Source organism: Tursiops truncatus, chromosome 7 (genome assembly GCF_011762595.2).
Source record: "Tursiops truncatus isolate mTurTru1 chromosome 7, mTurTru1.mat.Y, whole genome shotgun sequence".
NCBI classification, from domain to species: Eukaryota; Metazoa; Chordata; class Mammalia; order Artiodactyla; family Delphinidae; genus Tursiops; species Tursiops truncatus.
The window spans coordinates 66,578,234-66,605,240 of record NC_047040.1 but is presented as its reverse complement, the minus strand read 5'-3'; the positions used below and the strand labels follow the sequence as shown (position 1 = coordinate 66,605,240).

The 27,007-nt window shown below is 36.7% G+C and overlaps 1 long non-coding RNA gene across 2 annotated transcripts in view; it reads left to right on the top strand.

The window, feature by feature from the left end:
• Positions 1-24,754, top strand: part of LOC141279185 (uncharacterized) — a 95,848-nt gene extending 71,094 nt beyond the window's left edge. Inside the window, exon 4 of one of the 2 annotated variants that reach the window (XR_012333104.1) lies at positions 23,008-24,754. This is a non-coding gene — a long non-coding RNA (uncharacterized lncRNA). Of the gene's footprint in view, positions 1-19,083; positions 19,182-23,007 lie in introns of those variants that run through there. The other variant, XR_012333105.1, reaches the window with a different exon arrangement.
• The last annotated feature ends 2,253 nt before the right edge of the window (positions 24,755-27,007 follow it).

Below are 27,007 nucleotides of genomic sequence, written 5' to 3'. Positions count from 1 at the left end.
GAGGCCACAACAATGAGAGGCCCGCGTACTGCAAAAAAAAAAAAAAAAAAAAAAATGAAAATGGAAAATACACTGGAGCCCTCATTTTAAACCTGCCTGGGGATATATGGAAGTGGACCCCACAGTCCAAACACCTTAATAACTATTAGTTTAAAGTAGTGCCTCCAATCTTTTCAAGATGCTGCATAGAAAACATTAATATTTATACAGCAAATAGATAGCCTGAGGAGGATGTTTCTAGCCAGGGTTACAGCCCAGGAGTCCGGGCTGCTCTAGGCCCCCATCTATCAGCTGTGAGGGGTGAAGAGATAGATCCATCTCCTAAGATGGTAACCCATTTGCTGCACACTAGTTGAGGAACTCTAGTGGAGAGATCTGCATAGAGTGGGGACATGATTTTTCTAGAGTAGTGATCGCTCGTTTTGACAGGAAGTACAAATAATGATAGAGTCGTTGATGGCAGTGAATTAAGATGGGAAGTGTCTTGGGGGGAGGGGCAAATTGGGAGATTGGGATTGACATATACACATCACTATATATAAAATAGATAACTAATAAGGACCTACTGTATAGCACAGGGAACTCTACTCAATACTCTATAATGACCTATATGGGAAAAGAATCTAAAAAACAGTGGGTATATGTATATGTATAACTGATTCACTTTGCTGTACACCTGAAACTAACACAACATTGTAAATCAACTATACTCCAATAAAAATTAAAAAAAAAAGATGGGAAATATTTAACCCCTTAAAACCTTTCAAGATGTCACATTCGGTGTTCTTGTTTATTTTTTTTATTTAAAAATTTATTTTCTTTTATTCTACTTTAATAAACAGGAATTTTTATAAAGAAAAAGTTCTTTAGAGAAAAACGGATTGTTCTGTCTTCCTGCCCAGAGCTCATGGGTGCTCGCTGGAGTTTTCTTCTCAAGCAGAAGGGCAGCACCCTCCTCGGTCACCATAGCAGGACCTAGACAAGGGAGAGGTGGGGCCTTAGGGATAGCGGTGGGCCAGGCTCTAACCCTGAAGTTACGTGGTGGCACAGGCTGCTCTCCTCCCACCTGCAGCAGGATTCCACTCCCGCCCCCTTTGCCCAGCCCCACTGACATGGCTGCTCCTGCTGAGGGAGGCTAGCTTGGCGCTCCGTGGTCTCTGTTAATACATGGTGTACTACCCTGCTACTGGTAGACGTGGAACTGGGGATCCAGTGTTGGGGTGTTAGGAGAAGCCAGTGACCTATAGGTACTTTCAGTTGGAAAAAAAATATGTGAAGTAAAATATGTGAATTATACAAATGTATTATTTTAATGGGAACTTTTTATATAATTTTATCTGTTATTTCTAGTTTAAGTATGTACCATAATTACCTCCCCGCAGTGGTTTTATTTTTCATTTTGCCATTATTTTTCAGATTTTCTAAATAGTACACCCATCTTACATATCAAACAGAGATATAGTCAGAGAAATGTTCCAAACAAACAGGTCTGTGAACTAAACTCAGATATTTGCATTGAATATGCTGCTTAAAATTCATTTATTCAGTCTCTAAGGCTGTTTAGTGTGGTGCTATGGATATGAAATTTGTCAGTTTTCTAAAGTGCAGCTAGAAAAGTTCTGATGTTTATAATATTTTTACTGGCAATAGATATGCATCAGTAAGCATATTACAAGAACCGTTTGAATTTTTATTACATTTATTTATTAGAAAGATTATAGCTCTACTGACCACAATTAACCTATGAGTCTTTCTCTGCTCTTTTTCTTTATTTAAAAAATTTACTTATATACCAATCCATTTAATTACAAGGAAAGAGAATTAAAGCCTTTATCATAGACTTATTATCATGATTTATGTCGTATTTGTGGTTGAGGTACTGGGAACTCAGTTAATGGAAACTTCATGTTAGTGAAATGAAAAAGTTGGAGAGAATGGTTCCACCCTTGCCAGCGGCATACCACCTAGGAATGGTATTAGGAAGTAGGGATCTTTATATAACACACCTTGATACTCAAAGTTAGATGTCAGCACATGATTCCCAAGGAGAGGACATTTCATCAGAAGATCATTAGAGTGGCAGTGCAGGTGAATTAGAAAAAAGTACAGTTATTTTAGAAGTAGCCTATAGACTGAATTGTAGGGAATGTAAAGGAAATGGCAGTAGTTAATAGCACTGTGCCTCTGATTATGATGAACCTTTAACTTGAATTTGTTTTGGAATCTGCATGCATAATGTTGCTAAGGCAAGTGTTTTACTTGTCATGGCAGAGATGCAAATGTCCTGTTAGATCATCTCCTGCCAATGCAAAATAGACTCCTGAAGTCTGCTTATGAGGGCTTTGTCCATACTGCTATAATACTATTGGGTCAAACTTAATAGTGTTGGAAAAATATATTTTAATGTAGCACGTAGTTATTCTGATTTGACTGTCCCATTAAAAAGTAGCAGTAGAGTCAAATATCACCATTATGATTTTCAGATAACCCAATTGCATAGGAGGTGACTCAGCAGAAGTGTCAAAACCAAAAGCAGCCTGCTGTGTCTGTTAAACTCTATGCTCAGAGTGCTTCACGAATCTTTGATGTTATTAGGTTGATATGTAAATTATCTAGCCCAGCATGTTTAAAGAGTCACTATGCAGCAACAGTAAAGATCAAAAGCAGTATGAGTTGTTATTCTATTGAACTTCAAAGACTAATCAAAAATCATGAAGAAAGTTAAATGAAAAGTATTTTATATTTAATACCAGGAGCTCTTGAAAAATATAAAGCATACTGTCTTGGCTGAACTAGGGACACTCTATTGGATTCTTGCTTAAAATTTCTCCCACTAGTTCTCACGCAGCCTCTCATGACTTCTCAAAACCTATGGAGATGCAGATAAAGAGGGATTCTCTCACTACCTACAAAGAGGAATTCTAACTATGCAATCACAATATGAAGCTGAAACTTAACCTATTTGCCAAAATCTGAGAGTTTTCAATAACCGCAAGAATCATCAAAGAGATTTTAAAGTGCAGATAATATACTTTTAATCTTATGCTGTTTTATTATGATTTTATCTAGTCGAAAGGAGTAGAAAAATGATATTTTTTTCTCCTTCAGGTTACCTTGTCACCTTTAACCTCCACACACACACTTCAGAAGGTGTGAACCAACAAAAACCTAGGGCACAACTGAACTATTATTTTGCTCTCCCCTCCACCCACAAACACACATCTACACATGGTAAAGGCAGTCGAAGGGATATTAGGCAGAAGGAGGCTGGTAGTGTATCAAACTGGCAGTAGCATGTGGCATTCTGGCAGCCATGCCCCGTGCAGGTCAAGTACTGCAGAGAGGATGCCCAGAGCCATGGTATCGGCCCTTTCTGTGGCCTGTTGTGTTCCTGGGTTCACTGCAAAGAGGATCTGAGAGCTAGTGAGTGAGAGTAGTAGAAGGTCCCACTTCAGGGCAGAGGAACCTCACTGGATTAAAAGCTGCTAGTATTTTGAGAGTGGGGCTAAGAATGTGTTTATTTTCTTGCCGTAACATTGTAGACGATAGAGAGAGATTGTATCAGGACAAGGTGGACAAAGTTTAATTCACTAAACGCTTTCTATCAATAAATGTTGAGAGTCTAGACAGGCATGACTTAATGTTGAGTAATTGAAAAGAAAAATATCCACCTTGGAGATAATGAAAAATTACCTGGGAAACAAACACCCAGGGGGTTACAAATGTTGTCCTAAGAATTAGATTTTAGAAAAATGATTGGCATCCTTGATACAGTGCCATATATATCTATATACACACACACACATATATATAGTTTGTATAATAGAAGCTGAGATGATAGTTCAATATCTGGATTAAAATTCGTGTCGGAGACTGCAAAAGACAGATTGGACACTGCAGAAAATTGAATCAGTAACATGAACAACAATGAGTAGCTCTCTCAGAATATAGAGGAAAGAGGCAAAGTGATGAAAAAGACAAGGAGAACAATCATAGTTATGAAGAGCCAAAAATGTAAAATCAATCTCAAAATTATACATGTTCTGAGGAGGAGACTAGAATAATAGGATCAGAAGCACCAAAGATAATTGATGAAAAATGTCCTCGGTTGATAATGCTGGTTGAAAAAGTTCTCTGTGTTCCAGGCAAAAATCAGTACAAAGAAATGTATAGGTAGGCATATCTTGGTAATTAAAAAAAATTCAAATAGAGTTATAAAATATTTCAAAAGCATTGAGGTCTTAAAAAGTAACTTCTTTGTAACAGGATAAAAATCATGATGACATCAGATGACTCCTCTGCTATATAGGAAGACTCCTCTGCTCTGTAGGAAGGTAATAAAACCAGCAGCTTGGGCTTCCCTGGTGGTGCAGTGGTTGAGAATCCATCTGCCAATGCAGGGGACACGGGTTCGAGCCCTGGTACAGGAAGATCCCACATGCCGCGGAGCAACTAAGCCTGTGAGCCACAACTACTGAGCCTGCACTCTAGAGCCATCGAGGCACAACTACTGAGGCCCGCGTGCCTAGAGCCCGTGCTCTGCAACAAGAGGAGCCACCACAATGAGAAGCCCACACACTGCAACGAAGAGTAGCCCCTGCTCGCCACAACTAGAGAAGCCCACATGCAGTAGCGAAGACCCAACGTCTTCGTTACTGCATTTAGAACGTCTTCTAAATATCTCCATAAGAGATATTTGTTTTGTGATCCTAATGGGTATCAGAAACTTGTCAAGCTTTTCTCAGTCACTGCTAAATTTTAGACATTCTGCCTTAGACTTTTGGACCCTATATAGATTATATAGTCAATAATATTATAATTAAACAGTGAAATGAAGCCAATTAGATTTTAGCTTCCTCTTCTATGGAGTCCCAGTTAGAAAATGAAAATAAGATAGGAATAGCCTTTAAAAAAATTTCTTAACATCCTATAGCCTCTAATTATACCCACCGAATTAAACTAGGAGAAGTAGCTCAAACTAGACACAGCCTTTTCTAAATATTTCGGAACTTGTTCAGTGAAAACCAATCCAAAATCTGTTCTCTGGTTATTTTAGAAAAAAGCTAGGAGGTAGATGTTGAGACCATCTGGCCTGGGGTGGCAAGTTCCAGCTCAGATGCCAACCCTAATTGATTATTAGTGGCTGTATGTAAGGCTGTGCTAAGAACTGTGAGGTCTGGTACAGCTCTCTGTAAAAGATGACTAAAGTGGGAGGACATATGGGCATTCTTACCTCTCATTAACAGCAATCCTCACAGAAAGGGAGCTCCTTGCCCAGTAGGGGAAAGGTGAGAGAGGTGCAATCATTATCTCAGCAGACTGTCTGGAGCTGCAGGCAGTATTGCGTGAAAAACTGGGTCAGCCGGATACTAAGCCTAAAGGAGAATTTTGCTGTTCGAATTCTGCAAAAAGAGGTAGAATCCTGGTGCAAACGCTCACAGGGACCATTCTTAGGGAAGCAGCTTGCCTGAGCAGCCTGTAAGTGCCAGCATGTTTGTTTAGTGGTCACCAGTGGGCATTAGCAGGGTATGGAAGGATGATGCCAAAGAAGATCAATTAAAAAAAGTGGAAATCTCTTAAAATACATATGGAAAAGACAAAGTAAATGTTCTAAAATCAATTTTACCAGCCTTTTACTGGAGAGTAGTTTATATCTGGATCTTCTTATGAAGAAATATTTTTTTGATGTGCAATAATAGAATGTAAGGACTAGAAGTAATTTTGCTAAATCCAACCTCATCATTTAACAAATACATAAATGGTCCAAGGAAGACAGGTGAACTCCAAGGTCCAAGAGTTTATGTGTATCAGAACTGCATCCAGAATAAGGTCTCCTGGTTCAAATGGGGTATTTCATTTCAGTAAGGGATCAGGATCTGAGCATCAGAGGCCTGCTGGGACCCCTTAAATATTATTCATTTCATTTTACTTCCCATGGATAGAAGTTTCCTAAAATTGTTTTTGACAGGTAGCTTTTTATTGTCTTTAAAGAGCCCTAGGATATTTCATTATTTCTAGCACCTCGATATAAAAGGGAAGTAATTTTTAAAATCTCTTACCCATCTTCCACTTCACTCCTTTCCTTGAACCACTTTTTTTTAGCAAAGATAACCTAGTAATATCTTTCATCTATTACCTCATCTTTGGCCCAGCCGCTCCGTGGCATGTGGGTTCTTCCCGGACCGGGGCATGAACCCGCGTCCCCTGCATCGGCAGGCGGACTCTCAACCACTGCGCCACCAGGGAAGCCCTATTACCTCATTTTTTTAAACATATAAATGGTTTCAATAGAGTCATATTTTAGGTAAGGAAAATCCATAACTAGTAAAAATTGTCTGTTTGTAACATATAATTTAGACCTCTCTTTATTCTATTGCACTTAACATCTAGTAACTGGATGACTCAGTGGGGGAGAAAATAAACATTAATTATAATTATATGTAAAATTCAGTTTGGGGAGTGCTATAAAATATCTTGCTTTTAGCCAAAAGATAATATGTTTATTTATTCGCTAAACATTTTGTATTAGGTACTGGGTACAGTGGAACGTTGAACACAAAATGTCCATAATATACTCATATTTTGAGGGTGGGAATGCACAAATAAAACTTAAAAATGGTATAGTTTATATAAATAATGTAGGTAAAATGCTACTGGAGTACAGAAAATATAGTCCAGGAAAACCTCGTGGATGAGATGACATTTGAAGCTTCTGAGAACTTCCAAGGCAGACAAGACACTGCAGTGAAAGGGCATAAGCAAAAGCAAGGAGATGTAATGCTATGTGCCACTTTTAAGGAACAGTGAATAGCCCACAATGACTAAAGTACAGGGGGTATAGGATGAGGTGACAGAAGATGATTCTAGAGAAGTGTATTGTATACTAGAAATATATCCTTAAGACATGGACAGTCATCAGAATTTTTTAAATAGGGAAGTGATGTAATAAGATCTGTATTTACAAAGATAGTACTTGTGGCAGCATGGAGCGTAGATCACAAAGGAGAGACAGACTGCAGGCTGCAGGGACATGAAGCGGGGAGATTTAAGGAGTAAGGCATTACTCAGGGGAGGGGCCCCGTGGTATCTCATATAAGCTTCACTCTTTCTTGTTCTCTTTCTACTGATTCACTTTACTTATACATCATCCCGATTCCTTAAGGCAGCTTACGAGGTTTGTCATGATCTGGCCCCTGCCTGCCTTTCATGGCTTGACCCACCCTGCTCTTCCAATTCCTCACGGAACTCCAGCATGCCGTGCATCCTTCCACTGTACTCATGTCACAAACTCCTGATCTCAGAGCTTTTACACATCTAGTGTCTCCTGCCTAAACCGTTCACTCTCTCCCTTTGCTCGGCCAACTATTTTTTATGTTGCAGCTTCGAGTTATTTCCTTGAAAGATGCCTCTCCTATAGTTCTTTCCCTCAAAACACACAGGCATGTGTGCACAAACATACACACCTACAGTCCTTTTACGTTCCTCCTGTCCTCTGCTTAGCGATGAGGTCATATGAAAGGAAAGCCTAGCCTAGACTTTGAAAATAATTATTTGTGCACTTGTTTGCTTATTGTCAGTCTCCTTCACCAGAAAACATTTTAGACTGTGCTTATGTTTTTTCACTGCTTTATGTGCTCAGTAAATGTTTTTGAATAATTGAACATGGTTATTCGTCTACGGGCTACATAACATTATTGCCCAGCGCCAACTAGCTGTAGTCTTTGTATCTGTTAGACAGAGAAAGAGGGAGAGAGAAGAGAAAGGTTCTGATTGATTTAGTTATCCTTGCATCAGGTTTTCTTACCTGACGATGGAGTGGCAAGGTTATTGGGTGTGTGATGCTCACTCAGCAGGAGCTGTGGGCATTGGCAGATTTTGTGATACTGGGCATGACATGGCAGATACCCCAAAGTATTGTTAACATGTTAGTAACCAGAAAAAAGGAGGTGAGAAATTTATATATAGATACACAGAGCACATTTAAGAACAAAAAGCAAACTAAACAGATGGAGAATGACTGTCCAGGCAAAAATATAGCCTCAAAATTATTTGGATTCTACTTAATAACTAGCTGTAAATCGATAGGATAATGCTGTCATTTGAAATATGTTAATAGGAGGATTTTATGTACCGACCTTCCATACTGGTCATTTACCATAATGCATCTATTCTAGGCGTCTCTCCTTTACCTACAAATGGTAGAAGAGAGAAAGACTAGTAGAGGCAAATAATAGAAATTAATACTGTGAAAACTGGACTTATTAGAATAACTCAGAGAGAAGAATACTGAGGAAAGATATAATCCCCTTTTGATTTAAAAAAGTTATTATGCACATAATATCAATCCAACTGTTTTAATTATTACTAACGAACAAGAGCAAATAACTTGAAATCATTACAATTATTAACAAGATCATAAGCATGTGGATAAGGACCCTATTATGTGTTCATCATTATTGCCTCGATGCCTAACATAGTTTTTGGCAAATAGGGAATGCTGAATTAATGTAAGTTGAGTGAATGAATGAAGGTGTTAGTTATATAGTGCTCATATGCATATAGTTCTATGGAAATAATACCAAACAGAATAGCTAATATTTGAATATTTATAATATAAGGAACTGTCCTAGGATGTTTATACATATAAACAAATGAATATTTATAAAACTTACTTAAAATGTAGGTTTTAGAATTTTTCAGGTATGGTGAGGCCAACAGATCAGGAGAAAAGATAGCTTGTTACCCACAGTTCCCAAGAGGAGGGGCTCACCACACCACTCAGGGCCATGTGGGACAGCACCAGGGTCAGTCAAGGGGCAAAACAGGCAATGGGAGCACATGGACAACAGCCTTTATTGTGGTTTTCACCGGAAGGAATGGAGAAGGCGGGTAAACAAACTGAGTAGGTTTAGGATCAGATAGTTTGAATAATTTCAGCAAGCTCTGGGCTATAGGGGTGGTTCCTAGTTGTTCAGTGCCTGATCCTTCGGTGATTTCGGGCAGACAGAGTCCCTGACTCTGGGAACCTGATAAGAAGCTGGGTGGAGGTATGGACTCTGGGTGGATGGGTTTGCATATCAGAGTTGTGCTCACGGGCAAGTTGCTTGCTATCTTTAGGAATTACCTAACCCTGGGAGACTTGGTCCCTCTCTGGGTCAACAAGGTCCCAAGATGTCGAAGCATCATAAAATAACAGGAAAAAAACCCCCACGATTAAATCACAACCTCCTAAGGTAAAAATTATTATGCAAAATTTCAGATGAGCATGGAGGCATGGAGAGGTTAAGTAACTTTCCCAAGGGAACATAACTAGTAAATGATCAAGCTGGATTCAAACCAGATAGTATGGTTTCAGAGACTCAGTTCTTTAGTATCATACTGTACTTCCCATGTACATAGTGAGCAATTATCAAATAAGACAAAAAATAAACTATAATAAAAGTACACCCAGAACAAAACCACCAAGAGCTGAGCTAATGAAACCATGAGTATAAATGTGTTTAATTCAGTGATTAAAAATTTGATGAGAGGTGGATGTGACATTACATCAGGGAGAACGTTAACTTTCTTTTTTCTCTTTTAAGAAAGACTTCATAGATGATGGGTTTCTGCTTCGGTTTTTTTTTTTTTTTTTTTTTTTTTGCGGTACGCGGGCCTCTCATTGTTGTGGCCTCTCCCGTTGCGGAGCACGGGCTCCGGACGCGCAGACTCAGAGGCCATGGCTCACGGGCCCAGCCGCTGCTCAGCATGTGGGATCTTCCCGGACCGGGGCATGAACCCGTGTCGCCTGCATGGGCAGGCGGACTCTTAACCACTGCGCCACCAGGGAAGCCCCTTTGCTTGTTTTTAAAATGAGAAGAAAGAGGGACACAATAAAGGCTATATTTCTATCTTCTGTATTACTTCCTCCATTGAATTGTGATTTTTTTTTTAACATGAGTTTCTATGTTAGCTATTGTATTGGCCATGTATAGCAGAGACTTATTTACCTTAGCATTGGGTTGACCAAAAAGTTCGTTTGAGATTTTCTATAAGATGCTACGGAAAAACCTGAACAAACTTTTGGCCAACCCAATATCTTCCCAACACCTGCCATATAATAGCATTGTACCAGAATGTGTTAAATATGGAAACTCTGGTGGTAGAGTAGTTACATGGATAGGTAGATGATGACATAGTGATAGATACACACAAGACAGACAGATACAAAGTGCAGGATTTTTGACGACAATGGCCTTAACCTGGGTTGCTCTGAACTCCATGTTCTAAACTCAAATTTCTTCCTTATATAATAGCTCAGAAAGTACTATCTGCATGAAATAGACACGTTAGAGAGGCTGAGAGTAGCTCCTGACTGCACTTCGGTTATTCAGTAACCCAACATACTCCCCAGATCATTGTTCCTGTGATCTTTATTCATTAGTTATACAGCTGGGAGCTAAAGGTTAGAGTGGCCCAGCTGTGCTGAGGCCAAGCTCAAAGAACTCAGAGAGATCATGATGGGAGACAGTTAAATATTTAAAGGTAATAAGAGAAACAAGGATTAGGATTGCAATAAAATGCCATTAAACTTTAAAAAAAATCAAATCAGCAAATTTCTCTGTAGGGTTGGTGGTTCATTTTACATCCCTTGATTTGTAGGATGAGATTTGTTGCTCATGGGAGAACACTTCATCAAGCAAACTAGAGTTAATTGCATCTAGCCATTTTAGATTGTGAAATGAATGCACATTGAATATTAGACTGTTCATATCACAGTCTTTTGCAGAAAGTGGAAAGCAAAAGAGCATATTCCCACATGTTTGTTTAAATTTTAATTGTATTTTGAAAAAACCCAGAAGCTTGTAGCCAAGATTTGCAGATATGAGAATGTAGGTTGTCATAGTAGTACACAAAAACTATCTCTGGGACTGTATGACAGTGTTTATAAAAAAATGATTTGTATAACTTTTTCCCTATTGCTTAGCAAGTCAATAAAATATTTCAGAGAATTATTATGCTAGATTAAATGGATTAATCCTGTTCATCATATTCTATGGATTATTTCTTTTTGGTGCTTGCTTTGGTCCAGGTGGTTTTAAAAGCAGATTTCATGAATAATTGCTAGAGCTATTAATTTACAATGTAGGCTTTGGACTCATTTCCCTTACATTACTCTGTGGAAGCCTACAGCTTCCAGCTTCCTGCTTTATATTAAGCCAACCCAATTTGATTGATCATCATTTTTCTTTTATAAATATCTATGGGGAAAGAAGAGAACAAAATCAAAGAAGTTTGTTTCTTTTTGTGATCTATGTTAGACCAGACTAGACATCGCCTATTGTTTTTATTATTTATTAGCTTTTAATACTTCTTTGCTTGCTTCTATTTATTAGCAATGGCTGGAAGGTGTGAATTTGCCTGAGTCCCTGTTTACTGGAAAAATCTTTTTTAGCAGGTAGTTAGACAAAGTTGCACTGTTATTTATTATTTCTGTAAATTATTTGAACTTTCATTCTTCTCTTCAAAGAGAATTTCATTAAGAAGCAGGGCATAATAAATTGACTAGCTAAAAGTATTTTAGAGGGATATTTCAAAAACTTTTCTAATTTATACTAGTATTTCAATTCAAAAACAATTTATTGAGCACCTACTATGTGACAACCATGTGCCAAGCTAAGATTACTAGTAAGCATAAAATATAAGCCTTGCTTCCAAGGAAAGATCGACTAAGTCATTAATTTTATTTTTAGTTATTGAATTTTATAAATGTGAAATATGAGCTCAGTAAAAACTAATGACTATAAAAGTCTGAAAATTTCACTTGAGCCACATTCCTAGATCTTGCATTTGAATGTTTATATTTACCTAATCCTCCTGTTTCTGGAAAATAATAGAACTATCACATAAGGAAAAGTTTTATAAAATTAAACTTCATCATTTCTAGAGTCTTTATTCTGATCACACCATCTGACCTGATAAGCTTTTCATTGTCCTTGAATGTGGACTTACTTTAAGGTAAAGAGAAAGTATTACTGAGCTGTATGCTAGGGCCAGATTTTAAAGAAGATCAACCTTTTGTTGATCAAAGTCATCAAAAGCTGGCTTTGAGCAATAAAAATACAATCTTGATGTAAAGTTTTATAGCCTCTCACTTTTAAGAACAATTACAGCAAACTTTCAAAAAGTCCTTCCTAACTCTGCACTAAGTCCATTATAACCATTAACATATTTACTATTCACAACAGCCCTGGGAGGTGTGGCACAGTTTAGGGGTTATGAGCACACCCTCTAGAGCTAGTTGGTCTGAAAGTGAATCTACCAGGATATCCCAATAATATCCCATATACAACATTTCCTAAATGGATCTTACTGCTTTCTCCCACCAACATGCCCCCTTGCCTGTATTTGCTATCTTAAACATCAGTACTGCCATCTTTATCCAGCCACCAACTCTGAAATCTGAAACTCTTGTTCAACCCTCCATTTCTTTATCTCCCAATTTCTAATACTATTTATTCACAATTAATCCTTCTCTCTCTTTCAACACCCCCCCCCCCACTCCCCACCCTTCCATCGCATTCATTGCAGTTCACAGCATTTTTATACTGGACTTTCCACTAACCTCTTCCCTTGTCTCCAGTCCTGTCCTGCTCCAATCTGTGACCACAGAACCATCCCAGAAATCTTGTTATGTCAGGTACAGCTCAAAATGCTTTGATTTCCCCTTTGCTTTTGATTCATTTATAAAAAGCTTTAGTGAATACCTCTGTATACCAGAAATTGTCAGGCGCTGGGCCATTCACACATCCATAGTTACTATGATACACATGTGACAAAATTGTAACAACATAATGTAATAAGTGCAATCAAAGGTATGATGATACACAGAGGTAGCAGACTGCTTGTCTTTGAAGACCTTACACTGTGGGAGAATTTTGAGCTGGGTCTTTAAAGGTCAGATGGGGTTTGCCAAGAAGATGTGGTCAGAGGACTCTTTCAAGTATATCCCAGGCAAGTACACTAGGATATGCAGATAAAATTTAGACTCCCTTCATAGCATTCCAAATCCTTGCCTTTAATTATCTCCCATTGTATTTAACAAGTAGTCTCCCATATAGAGAGAATGAACCAAGTTTTCCCAGATATGCTATATTTTCCAGTTTTCAATGCTCTTTTCCTGTACCATGAACCACCAAACTAACTACTACTCAACCAGTAGTATTTCTAAACTCAGTAATTTTTCTAACTACTTCCTCTCCCACTAGGCCCTGCTCCCAGGATAAATTGTTTTTGTCTCCTCTCTGTGTGTTGATTTTTGTTCTTATTATCTTAAATATGCTACTCACATCCAGGTGTGGGACCCAGATACAACCAGGTCTTCCAGATGAGCCTTCAACAGCTGTGCTTGTACAACCTGTTTCTGTCCATTCAGAAGTGGGGTATTTTGAACTATGAGAGGAAGAGGCAGCCAACTCAAAGGGAGATCTATAAATTTCTCCTGAGGAGGTTACTAGGATGGCCCAGTTTCTCTACTTTCTGAAACTTGCTTGTTCAGCACTTTTGAATTTTATAAGCTACTTCATCATGTTTCCAATCAATTTCCCTTTTTTGCTTAAAGTCTCTGCATTTGATTGCCATTATTGACAACCAAAAAACAAACAAAAAAACCCCAAAAACAAAACAAAACAAACAAAAAAACCCAAAAGAAAACAAAAGTAAAAACAAACAAAAACCACTTAATTTTGAAACTTGAAATATACTACCTAAAATCATTGATTTTCTTGTGTGGATCACTTATTCACCTATGAATTCACTGAAGCCAGTGATATGACGTATAATGGGCCCTCAATAAATGCTGAGTGAACTGGAATGGACTATTTTGGGCTCAACTCCATTAATCTAGAGACACATTTTTAAAAATTAAAAACCAAAATCATCAGCGAATTAAAATGTATCTATTACTTGAAACTACAGAGTGGTCAATGGATGCTGTATTAGTACCTCAGAAGCTCCTGCTCTTTGCCAATATTCTTTCTGAGACGGCTTCGGACTGACTGCGTGGTGAAAGCAAAGGAGAGCTTGTGTTACTGTGGATACAAACACTGCCAAGTCAGGGTGGAGGGATTAGGCTCTGGAGAAAGGATTAGAGAAAGATAATTTACCTGGGACTAAAGTGGAAAACAAAAAACCAAAAAAACCAACAGCCTGAAAGTGAAAAATGGTGACAGAATATTTTTGGTAGATAGTAAACTTTTGGCCATTTTTTGAAGTAGTTTATGTGATATTGACTGTTCTTAAACTACCATGTTATTTTTACTGTTTGGTGTGATGTTTATTGAGCTGTAAAAGCATTCTGAAATGTTGTATGTCATTTTAGCCATATATATTTGCATTAAATCTATCTTTATTTTAGCTCCAATCAAGTCTTATATATACCTTCTTACTCCACCCCTCTCACAGACGTTATCCCAGTGAATCAAGAGCTATGTTACTTCTCTAATTTTTGATAAAGTTTAATTTAAAATTTTGCCAATTTAATTTACATTAAAATTAATATGTTTAATGAGGAAAGTTACTCTTTTGGGTTTTATTATTTCAGGTGTTACTTCCTTAGATAATCTGAGCCATGTCACTGTTAGAGTTATTTAACATTCCTGGGGAACCAAATTTAATTTCCAGTGTCTGTGTATAGATGGGAAGGAGTAGATGTGAGGGGAGGAGGGGCTCATACTTACAGTGAGCTCAGAGAAACATTAAGGTTATATATAATAACATTTCTGTAATTAATATACAGTTTTTTTGCACACAAATCTGGTCAGTACTTCAACTGCATTCTCCTATTTATGAAAAAAATGGAAAACACTTTTTAAATTAGTATAGCTCTTAGCCTAAAGCTTTAGGTTCTTTAAGTAAGTACACATTTGAAACAGAATTGATGATGTAGTCATAGGAATTTTTAAGAAGCATAAATTATTTAAAGGTATGTCATTCTCCATATCAGTGAAACTGCCATTAGTGAGAAATATCCTTTATTTGCCAAAAGGAGTTAGGAAAACATATATTTAAAATACTGTTATTTTGTCTTTTTTGGAAACCAGTTGACACTCTTCATGTGACCAGAAAAAAAAAAAAAAAAAAGATTTGACAGCATTTCCTGTAAGCCTCTCAGAGAAGGAGGACATCACTCCAGTAACATTTGAATTAGCATGCATGTATGCATTTATACTAATATAGCTGAGTATACACTTGAAGTGTTAATTCTATTCCCCCTGATTCACACAGAACTAGAGACTGTATCTGTTTGCCATGGCAACTCTATCTTGATGAAATGCTTTGGGTTCCTTATTGAAATGAGTCATGCTCTGGTAGTGACAACATGACTCTGTTTCCAGAGCACTGCAACAACTGATTCTTGTGTGAGGAAAAGAGGGAATGTTTCATGTTTCATGAGTGTGTGGGCTGTAAACAGAACAAAGGGTTTATCTGTAATTCAGACTTAAAATAAATTGCAGAGTTAGCAACACCATTCTCACCAAAGGCCTTGTTCCAGAAAAGCTTCAAATGAAAAATTTGTGTTTGAAATTTTCCTAAAGAAGAATCCAAGCATAACACAGAATTGCACATTTTCTAATCTCTTTCCCTAATGACTTAGTCTTTTTTTCATACTGGTAGACTTAATCCTGCCACTCATACAATAATAAGACTGTAAAAATGTCCTAAGGATGTTACAGAGTGTTAAGTGCCTGAACCCAGGGAATAGTAAAACAACTCTCCATCCAGGATACTAACAGTGACACTTCTTTTAGAAGACATGCTGTCAACCCCAGAATGTTATTGCTATAAGTGGGATTCAGGGGTTTATTATCCAGCTTTCTTGCTTAGTGATAATAAAACCCAACAAAAGATAAAATTTCTATGTTAACATCTGATAACAGCTCTATGACATAATACTGTGTTTCTGTGTATAAATATAAATTGTGAAGTCCTTGTGTATAATTAGTATAAAGAGCTTGTCATCCTTAAATAGCATTGTCAAATGCAATAATGAAAAGCACTATTACAGATGTGTCTATAATATATGACCATCAGACCATTCTACATTGAATACACTTGTAATTGCTCTTATGATGCCATCTGTGGATGATTTTTGATAGACTCGTTTCTGATTCTGGGCCTACTTCTTTGCTGCATGAACCATATGATCTCTTACCTCATAATAAATGTGTAATCAGATCAATGCTTGTGTGTGTGGTATGTGAAGTAATGTTTTATTTTAGAGCAGTGACAAATTTTTGATCTCAGGACTCCTTTATATTAAAAATTATTGAGAACTCCAATGAGCTTTTTTTAATGTGAGTTATATGTATTGCTATTTACTGTATTAGAAATTAAAATTAAGCAATTAAAAATATGTATTAATTTATTTTAAAATTACAATAAAATTATTACTGGTAACATAACATTTGTGTGTGTGAAAAACAACTCTATTTTTCAAAACAAAAGACATTTAATGAGAAGACTGACACTTTTAAACTTATGCAAATCTCTTTAATGCCTGATTTAATAGAAGATAGCTAGATTCCTATACCTGCTTCTGCATTCAATCTATGGAAAAACATTGTTCTGGATGAAGTGTATGTACAGAATGTGGCCTCACATAGATATGTAATTGGAAAAGAAAGAAGAATGTTAATAGCTTTTCAAATATATTCAGATATGCTGTGGATATTGTTGTTTGATACTACACTAAAACTCAAGAAGTGGATCTTTCTTAAAAATTAGTTGCAATATGCAATCTAAAATTAAATCAATAACATTGGATACTCTGTGACATTCAAAATCTGTTGCTCTATCTTGCACTTTGAATGGATATCAACTCCTATGTGTTTTTTTTTTTACCATCATAGATTGGTCAATTGGAAAATAATGCTTCACTGAGTTATGCTGATCTTCCCAATGTAAACACATTTCATTATATAGTACAAAAAAAAATCATTTGTTAATTTCATCACTGAACTCATCAGAAGAGTTTTTAAGTATTGGGAAGCTGTCAGATTCCCTGCAGCAGATACAAGTTTTCCAAATTTTTATTTTTGCTTGAAAGTTCAAATTTTATCACTGGCAAAATAGTGTCAGCCTTGACACTATATAAGTGACAGGCTTATTTCGATCGTTTCCAAGAAAGTGCCTGTCAGATACCCAAGTCTGAATAACCATAGCTTTGTCTGTCAGTTGTTCTTTCAAGTAAAAATGCTGTTCCATGAAAAATGCAGCTAGTTTATCTCCAAACTCAACCACCTATTGCTTTTCCTTAAAATGGCAGATATAAAGCAGAATGATTTTTGGTGTGTGTAGTCCCATTTTGTAACACAAAACTCAAAATACATGTACACAGTGGTCATAGTTTTATAAAGTCAATACATTTTACTGCTTCATCTAGCACACTTTTTAAGTAAAATTGGATTTTAAAAACATCTAATGCCTACTCATACTGTTTCTTGTCATTTCCTTGACTCAGACTAAGACATCTCCAGTTTTATCTAGCAATGTTTTTGCACCATCAATGCAAATGTCAACATAGTGAAAAAGGCACATATCATCTTGTTAATACATTGATATTAACAATTGGTATTATTATGAAAATAGTAGACCCCCTGCAGAGGTCGTGCATGCTACTGTCTAAACCCTGGCTCCACCACTCGATAACCATGTTCTCTTTACCTATTGCCATGTAAGAAACCACCTAAAAAATTAGTGGCTTAAAACAACAATTTATTATTCCCTTTCATAATTCTGTGAATTAGTTAACTTCAGAAGGTGGCTTTTACTTAAGGTTTCTAATGCAGTTGAGGTCAGTGGCTAGGGCAGAGCCATCTAACGACTTCCTCCCTGTATTAGTCAGGGTTCTCCAGAGAAATCATTAAGACACGTATAGTTAATATATAAGAGAGATTTATTATAGGAATTGGCTCCCATGGTTATGGAGGCTGAGGAGTCCCATGATCTGACATCTGCAAATAGGAGAACCAGAAAAATCAGTGTTGTAATTCAGTCAAAGTCTGTGAAAATCGGAGAGGGCAGGGGTGTGTGGGGTGTGTGTGGGATGATGGTGTAAGTCCCGGTCTTAGCCCAAAAGACCGAGAACCAGAAGCACCAAAGTCTGAGAAGATGCATGTCTCAGCTCAAGCAGAGAGAGCGAATTCACCTTTCCTTTAGCTTTTTGCTCTGTTCGAGCCCTGAATGGATTGGATGATGCCCACCCGAATGAGTGAGGGGATCTTCATTACTCTGTCTACTGATTCAAATGCTAATCTCTTCCAGATACACTCTCCCAGACAGATTGAGAAATAATGTTTTACCAGCTATTTGGTCACCCTCAGCCCAATCAAGTTGACATATAAAATTAACCATCGTACTCCCTCACATGTCTGCCTGTGGTAATAGGGCTGGAACAGCTGAGGGATGATTGACATCCCGCTCTCAATGTGGCCTTTCCACTTGGCTAGCTCGGGCTTCTTCACAGCATGATGGTCTGGGGTTAGTTGGTGTTCTCACATGTAACTGGTTTCTCCCAGAGACTTTTCTCAGAGACAGAAATGAGAGCCCTGGTTCAGAAATTGGCAGTGTCATTCCTACTGAAATCTACTGGTCAAAGCAGTCACAGAACCCATCCAGACTCAAGGGTGGGGAACATAGACCCACTTCTGTATGGGAAAAGTGAAAGTAACTTGTCACCGTCTTTAATTTGCTACAAACAGTGTGATCTTAGAGAAGTCACTTTCTTAGACTTCTCCAAATCTCCTTTTCCTTGTCTGTAAAATGGAAATCACAATAGATCCTATCTTACATCTTCTCCATGAGAATTAAACGACCCAATTATACAACCCTTAACATGGTGCCTCCGAAACAGTAGAGCTCACTCAATGTTAGATAGTATAATCATTTTTACTGTTATTATTATTTTATACTGTTACTTCACAGTAGGCAAAAATTAGCCAATATTTGCTATGGTTTCAATTCAGCTTATTCTTTTAGAATTTCACCAGTTTGAGCTTCTTGGAAATAACCTTTTTCTTTGCTTGTTTATCATATTCACATCAGCTTTCTATAGGAGTTTTTCCAGTGGAGATAGAGAGTGCTGCACTGTGTCAGAGAATAGGCTTCGTTCCAGCTGCATTTCACTGTTGATGAGCTTGCAGGTGGGTTGCCATCCAAAAACTGCTCAAAGAGCTGGACGTGATGCTTAGGTCAGGTTTCAAATCATAAACTCTGTTATATATTGGTAGACCTTGTGTATGATGCCTCTTGCTCTCCTGGGACAACACTTCCAAGGATGCCCTTATTATTATATTTTTTAATCCTTAATTTTACCTTACTCATTAGTATGCCATTTCACCATGTGATGCTAACAGCCACAGCTCAGCAGCCACTTTCTGCTTTTTAACTTTTACTACAGAACTCCAAAATGAAATGTGAAAAAAATCCTTGCACCACATGCGAATGACAAGTCAGAAGTGATGAAATGGTTTTCCCAAACTGACAAAACATAGGAAATAACCCATTTAAACTTTCTCTGCTAGATAAGTCACTTTTATTACTTTAGTTGTAAATTTGAGTACTTCATCTCTAAATACAGTAAGTTTGTAACTTTTCTTTCTTTAAGAGACAAAGGAGGGGTATAAATTTACAAAATTTATAATTCATAAGCAATTAAGAACCTGTGTTGAAGAAAAGTGTATTGCCACCTTTATAAAAATGTGCTTCAATGTATCTTCACCAACCTCGGTCTAACTGGTAGAGATGAGTGAGGTTTAACAAGCACCATCCTCTCCAGGTCTCATTCAATACTTACTTCTGAGGCTAAAATGTTTGACTTTTTGCCAGCTGGCAAGGAAGCACCCAACCTCTACTGCAAGATTTTCTCTCCCGGAGTAGAATTTTAATGAGAATGTCATTTGTATGTATTAATATTAATAGTAGTTCTAATTTTCAAATGTGCCCCTATTTAAGTAGCGAAAGACAACCGAAATTGTTTAAAAAAAAAACCCCAAAAACCCTTCCCATCAGTTAAAGTGCCTTTAAAAATATTTTTCCAGAATATATAATCTTAGTTTCCTTTTTAACAGCCTCACCAGTTATAATACTGTCTTCTACTATTTGAAAAGTAGCTAATAAATCTTTTCCTATTTAGATGCCAACCTTCTGACATTCACAATTAGCCAGAAACCATCTGTAGGTGTGTATCCCATTTCTGTTGCCATCTCACACTCTTGGGCATTTAAGTATTACCAAGAGATCCCTCATACTTGGGAAATTGTTAATTAGGATAATAGGGGTAATGAACTTGAGCAAATGCAAGTGTTCTTTTAGAAGATGGCTTCTATTTCTTAGTAGACTATCTTATCAACTATCTTCTAAGAATATGTTTTGGTCTCCATTTAATATATAACAGACCTAGATGACTTCAGTTTTCTAAGACTAGGTACTTGAAAATAACCAAGGAAAAAAATCTTGTTTTGTTGGCATAGTAACCTTACATATGTACTCTACATACAGGGACAATTTGATTGAATCAAATTGATGTAATCAGAATTTTAGTCTTTGTTTAAAAATACTAAATTTTATCTTATATTTCCCTTTAAAATTTCATATTTAATTAGCATTATTTTAATGTACATTCATTAAGATCTAGAAATAAAAGCAGAGGTTATCTTAGAAGGCATAAATTATGCATTTCCAAGCATAGTTTGTTTTACCCTATATATTGTCAAATAAATTTTACAGCATTATGAGAAAGTTGAAAGGTACAGTTTAGCCTGGTACTTAAAACCATGGGCTCAGGAGTCACCTTGGTTTAAATACCTGCCCTCTAGTGGCTGTGTGACGTTGGTTCCATTTCTAAACCTAAGCCTCAGTCTGCACATCTGTGAAGGGGGGCTAAAAATAGTGGCCTCTTTAATAGGGTTGTTGGGAAAATTACCTGACATAATTCTTGCAAAGCACAAAGTATATGAATTTAAGGCCTATAAATGTTAGATATTTATCTTACAAAAATTAAAACACTCAGATATTTTGAAGTTAAAGGTGGAATACCTCCAATTCTACACAGTTGTAAGGGATAATTTTTTCTTTCTTGTATACCAATTACAGTAATCATTGTCAGAACAAGAGGCATGTATATTACTTAATTTAACTAAACCATAAAAGTGCGCTGAGTATGTTTCTTCCTTAGCAAATTGTGCATAATGATTTATCAAATTAAGCATGTATATTTGAATATATATTCTGTGTGTGTGTGTGTGTGTGTGTTTGTTTCTTGAGGAGCCTTATTATAGGAATTTAAAAAAATCAGAAACATGAAATAAACATGAAAAAATAAAGAAATAAACACTGTTAACCTTTTGGTGCTAATATTACCAATATCTTTTAAACTCCTACCCATAAATATCCTCACATGCAAGTGTGTTTATTCTTGTGCATATGTTTCTATGATGCAAAGGCATAAATTATTTGTGCATTTGTTTGCCAGACACTGATCATACAGTAATATTAATTTATACCCTGCCATTTCTTATTTGACAGTATCTGCTACCAGGAATATATAGATATTCTGCAAAAGAACATCACATATGTACAAGATTAATCATTGTGTCATTGTAATAGAAGAAAGGGGTAGCTAATTATTTTGAATTTAAAATATCAAAAGTAGAGTTAGGAGCCTCTCCTTAAACATAAGCTCTTAACACTGGTTTATCATTCCTTCCTTGGTTGGATTCAAGATTATCTCCCTCTTCATTCATTCATTCGGTCAGTTTAGTGAGTCACAAAACGTTTGTCTACTCTTTGCTGGGAATCTGCCAGGCCCTGTGGTATTATATGGTCAGTTCCTTCAAGTGGCTTATAGCCTGCCACCTGGTTAATTCCTTTTTGTCCCTCAGGTTCACTTAGATATCCCTTTGTACAGGAAACCAGTGAAGACTGTGTTAAGTGCCCACTTTTCTGTTCCCTAGCAGCCCGTACGACCCCCTTTTCTTAGACTTATCACACAGCATGACATTGCTCGTTTGCTTCTCTGTGCCTCATACTAGCTGGTTGACTCCACCAGTAGAGAGTGTATATTCTTGGCTGAGGTTGTTTCCTCAGCAGTTAGCACAGTGCCAGGCACAGTGCCAGGCATAGTGGGTTATCAACAAATATATTAAATGAATCAATGATTATTTTGCCTGAATTTTGCTTTCACTTCTCCATTGTCCCTATTTATATTTTTTGCTTCATTTTTTAGTGCTTGTGTTTAATTATTTCTTCTCTGTGTGTCAGTGCTGCCTGACCCTAATTGGGTAAGACACTGTCTATTTAATCAATCTTTTTCCATGTCCAGAACAGAACAGTTCATGTGATCAAGGCTGTAGACTTGAAATAACTTGTTCTGAAATTAAATTATTTTAAGCTCAAGGGCAGGAACTACAGAGTTTTCCATTCTCTCACACCTTCTGATTCTCTACATAAAAAGCTATTCAATAAATATTAAGTAATATGAAATGTGATTTCAGAGAAAATATTGACTAAAGATAGCAGTGGAATAGCTAACATGTCTGATAGTTTTAGAGAGGCAGTATACTAAATAGGGCTTGCATTTGGACAGGTTTGGCACCAGCCAGATCTGGATTTGAACACTGGCTCTGCCACTGACTTTGTGGTCCTGAGACTCTTTCTCCATTTTTATAAAGTATTAATAAAACTTATCTAATTAGAGTCTTACAAGGGCTAAATAAGATAAAATTTGATAAACACCAGACACATAGTACAGTGGTCTATAGTTGTTTTACTATTTTCTTTCTGACCTTTAAGAGGCTTCTTAAGATAAATAGGAGATTCTTTACATTTGTATATTATGCCTGCATATTTATTGGTTCTTTTCTTCTACAAAAAAAGACATACTTTTAAGTGCAAGTAAAAGCTTCTGGGTCTTTATAATTGTGGGTGCATAGGAGTGCCTGCAGTAAACAAACGAATTCTATGTTGCAGCTTCCAGAGATGGAGAAATCTGGAGACTGGACCAGAGTGTGAAGAGGATACGATTCTGCATAGAGCCTGCTTTTAATCAGTTGGCCACTAAAAACTGCCAATTCCAAAATGAGTTGTAGAAAGTACTTATTTAAGTTAAGGAGAGTTGGCCACTTTAAACTGGAATGCAGGATATGTCACTTTATTTTAAAGGAAATGATTGCTCCTGTGATATGCGTTTCAAAGCACAATATTAAAGTTGAAAAGAAATCTTTTAAAATGTGTATTTTTATTTTTGTAAAAACAGTATTAAAATCATATTATTCAGAGTAGAGACTGAAATTGGGAATGACTTGTTTTAAAATCTGTTTCTTGAACTGTCATTACATCTACATGCAAATGAGGTAATTATAACTCAAAATAATCTTGCACATAGTACATGCAAAAAATGTAGGCTAATTCTAGAGTTAAGATTTCTATGACATCCTTTGTTTCAGAATTCATTAAAAAATAGTGTCTGGGAGAGTTGATTAAGTTCTTCTGTTTTATTCTCTGTATGATAACTACAAATCGAGAAATCATTGTATATTTGAATCTGGGTTAACTTCTTGAAGTAAAATTTGAAAAGTAAGAAAGGAAAAATTATACACACAGGGACACACACATTATATGTATATATTTAAGATTTGGAGGAAGCCAAATTTACTCTGCTCAAACACAGACACAGCTGCATAATCTCAGGTCTTTACTGGAGCAAAGCCAGCCCACAAGGGTTACGGCCACTCACAGCAAATCTGAATGTCTCTCTGGCAAGAAGACCCAGAAATAGACCCCAGCAGGTGGAAGCCAAGTTTTCATTGTTTTTTCTACTAAAACCCCTATCAGAGACATTATTTCTCCTCCCCTGGGAGGAGTAAGGAGGTGAACAGAGCCTGGAAATATTCTTTCCACACTTTGCCCTTGGGGAGAATGGGTTGGAAATTTCCTCTATGAAAACATGAGGAGCGTGTGTTTGTGTGTGTGTGTTATATTGCCTGACACTATTAATACATTTTTAATTTAATCTTTCTCCATATGTATACATACACACATTTTTTTATCTTTAAAGTTTACATAAGTATGTATGTATACATACATACACACACATACTCCTTATGAGAGAGAGAGAAAGGGGGAAGGAGAGAATAAGGAGAAAATAGAATGAAATTTTTCTTTTTAAAAAAATTTTTATATTTAGTTTTTATTTAATATTGGAGTATAGTTGATTTACAATGTTGTTTTAGTTTCAGGCATACTGCACAGAAGGAAATTTTTCTATTGTTTCAAGTTTCAAAGTGAAAAGCCAGAGTAGTCATAAAAGTCCAGGAACATCAGCTAATTTACTGAAGATAAATTCCCATAATTATTTCTATTTATCTTTGATCTTTTCTTGTTATGATTAACATTATTGTCAGAGTATGTAATGTCCCCAAAGTCATGAAGAGCTTAAATATGATCATGACATCATTTTTCAGAAAGTAAGGCAAGTATGGGTATCCCCCGAGAAGTGCATTTTGCCTTTTCATATAGCTTAAGATCCATTTGCATATAACATTTATCCATTTTTGGTTTGTTTTTCCATGTTTTTTTTCCAGAAAGGATTGGGGTGGAATTATGTTATAAATTCCTGTGTTTACATGCTTGATTGTGCTCTCAGAATCTAGAGAGATAAAGTCTTTTTAATAAATATCTGTTTCCTTATTTAAAGGTCAAAAACTCTATCCATATTATCCACCATCTAAGTTTTAAAAAAAATACATTGGTAACTTTAGTATTTTATATATAGTTCATGAACCATATATGAAACAAGACATTCACAGCATTTTTATATAAGGACTTAAAATCCAAGAATGTGATTGAGTTCATTTTCTTTTAGAATTTTATTCAAGGGAAGTAGCTTGCAGTAATTAAATAATAAAATAGTTTACATGTAAATTTATTGTTCATTTTATTATTTACCTTTTTCATTTACATACTCCTTTTTCAGGTTTGCATTCTCTGCTAACGGATACAGGATGTCAACATAAACTGAAGATGTGACTGTAGATTTTCTAGACAAAGTAGCTGTGCTTAGAATTTAATGACTACAGAATAAAGGAAGAAATGTTATTTATGTTTGTTCAGACAGCTGATGTATAAAGAATACTATTAAATATCACTGACTCACATTTTCACTTTTACTTTTTAATTCTAGTTGAATTAATTTGCTCTGTTTTATAATATAAATAGGACATTTTTATGAAAGAAGAGGTTCTTTATAAGTACCAGATTTCATATTTCTATTTATGCCTGTCTTAGTCATTTTAAATTTAAAAATATTTATTTGTGCTTATCTTTCTGTACACATTAGTGGTATTTAATGAAAGATTCCAGTTACTAAACTGGTATATAACTTTCTTAGAGAATTTGTGTATTTCTGTTATATTATTTGTTTATCTTATTAGTAATAACTATTACTACAATGAGATTGAATTTCATTAGAGTAGTAATAGCTTTGCCTTTATTAAACCTTAGAAGAAATAAATGGCTTTTCTAAAATCAGCTCTTTGATCTATTTAAATTTTAGCTAAGTAAACAGGTGATCAAAGAGTATCCTATTGTCCCTAATATCATTGTGTTGGGTCTGTGTGGGTCAGGGGTAAAGGAGGGGGTGGATTTGTTTGTATTCCTTTTTTTTCCCTCTCTCTTTCAATGTACTAGGTCATTGCTTGATGTTCACAGCAAGCAGCAAAAGGGTTCACCACTGTGTTCCCAAGCTAGTACCAACCAGCCCTGCTGTTTCTACTCCGAGGACAGAGGATGAGGCCTCTCCTGTCTCCATGACAACGATGTGTCCTTTGGGAAGCTGCTTGTAGCTAAAGACCTTCTGAGAGCTGGGGGAGGGGCCGTTTCTGAGGAAAATCTCACCTCATTTCCCCTCTTACCAGCGCATTATGTCTCTGCATAACGCTGTACCCAAAAGCCACACACCCAAAACCTTATTCCATAAACAAAGGGCCATATCACAGGGATTTTTCTAGCATCTGGCATATAGTTTCACATCCTTTTCTCCCGTTTTGTGTTAACTTTATCTCTAGTTCTCCAATTCCCTGAAATGATTTAAATATTAATGATCATTGGAAAGCCAAACGCTGCCTTAGCCTGGGAATATTGTTGCTATACATTATGAATATTTGAAAGGAAAAAAATGTTTGTTTCTTTACTTTTTGTTTAAACAGACTTACTAGTATAATTTAAAAATGTAGCTCGCACAAAAAAACCATTTCATCCTTAGACAACAGAGATGTGTGCCATATACATTGTGCAAACCTAAATTTACCAGATTAATTAATTAGGGGGTGAGCATTTGATTTACATTTGCCACAAATCTTCAGCAATATTTAACATATATATTTATTCCCTTAAATAAGCTCTGTTCCAAGGAAATGAGTTTAAAAAAATTATTCTTTTTGCCCCGTGGCTCTATCTGGTAATGGTACTGGGCTGGTACAATAACCTTCCCTCTCTTCTCTACGTTTTCTCTCAAGCCGTCTCTTCCAGTTTGTGGCTTCAACTAGCATACTGAATCAAATGAATTACTGTGTCAAGAGTGTCTTGGGGTCTGGATCCTTCCTTACCCTGGGGTGGGGGCTGCACGTGGACCGAATTCAGATAAGCGGGAACTACGTTTCCCAGAATTCCCTTTGCGGTCCGACTTCGGCGTAGTGACGTGCACACGCAGAACCGGAGCAGCTGCCATATTTGCGCTCTGAGGTGGCGCGTGGTCGCAAGCGGAGTGCGAGATTGGGCTTGTGGTTGCCTGTCCTGTGGGCAGCACTGGGGCCTGCGACTCGTCTAGCTCCCGCCAGATCTTTTTCTCCTTCTCTGGGTCCGGGACCAGGCCGGCGTGCGGCTTCGCGTTGCGGGGGGCCAGCCTCTCTGGCAGGCTACCCGCTCTCGGAATCTTCGCTTTTGGTTTCTTTGAATCCTGGACCAGGTGCGT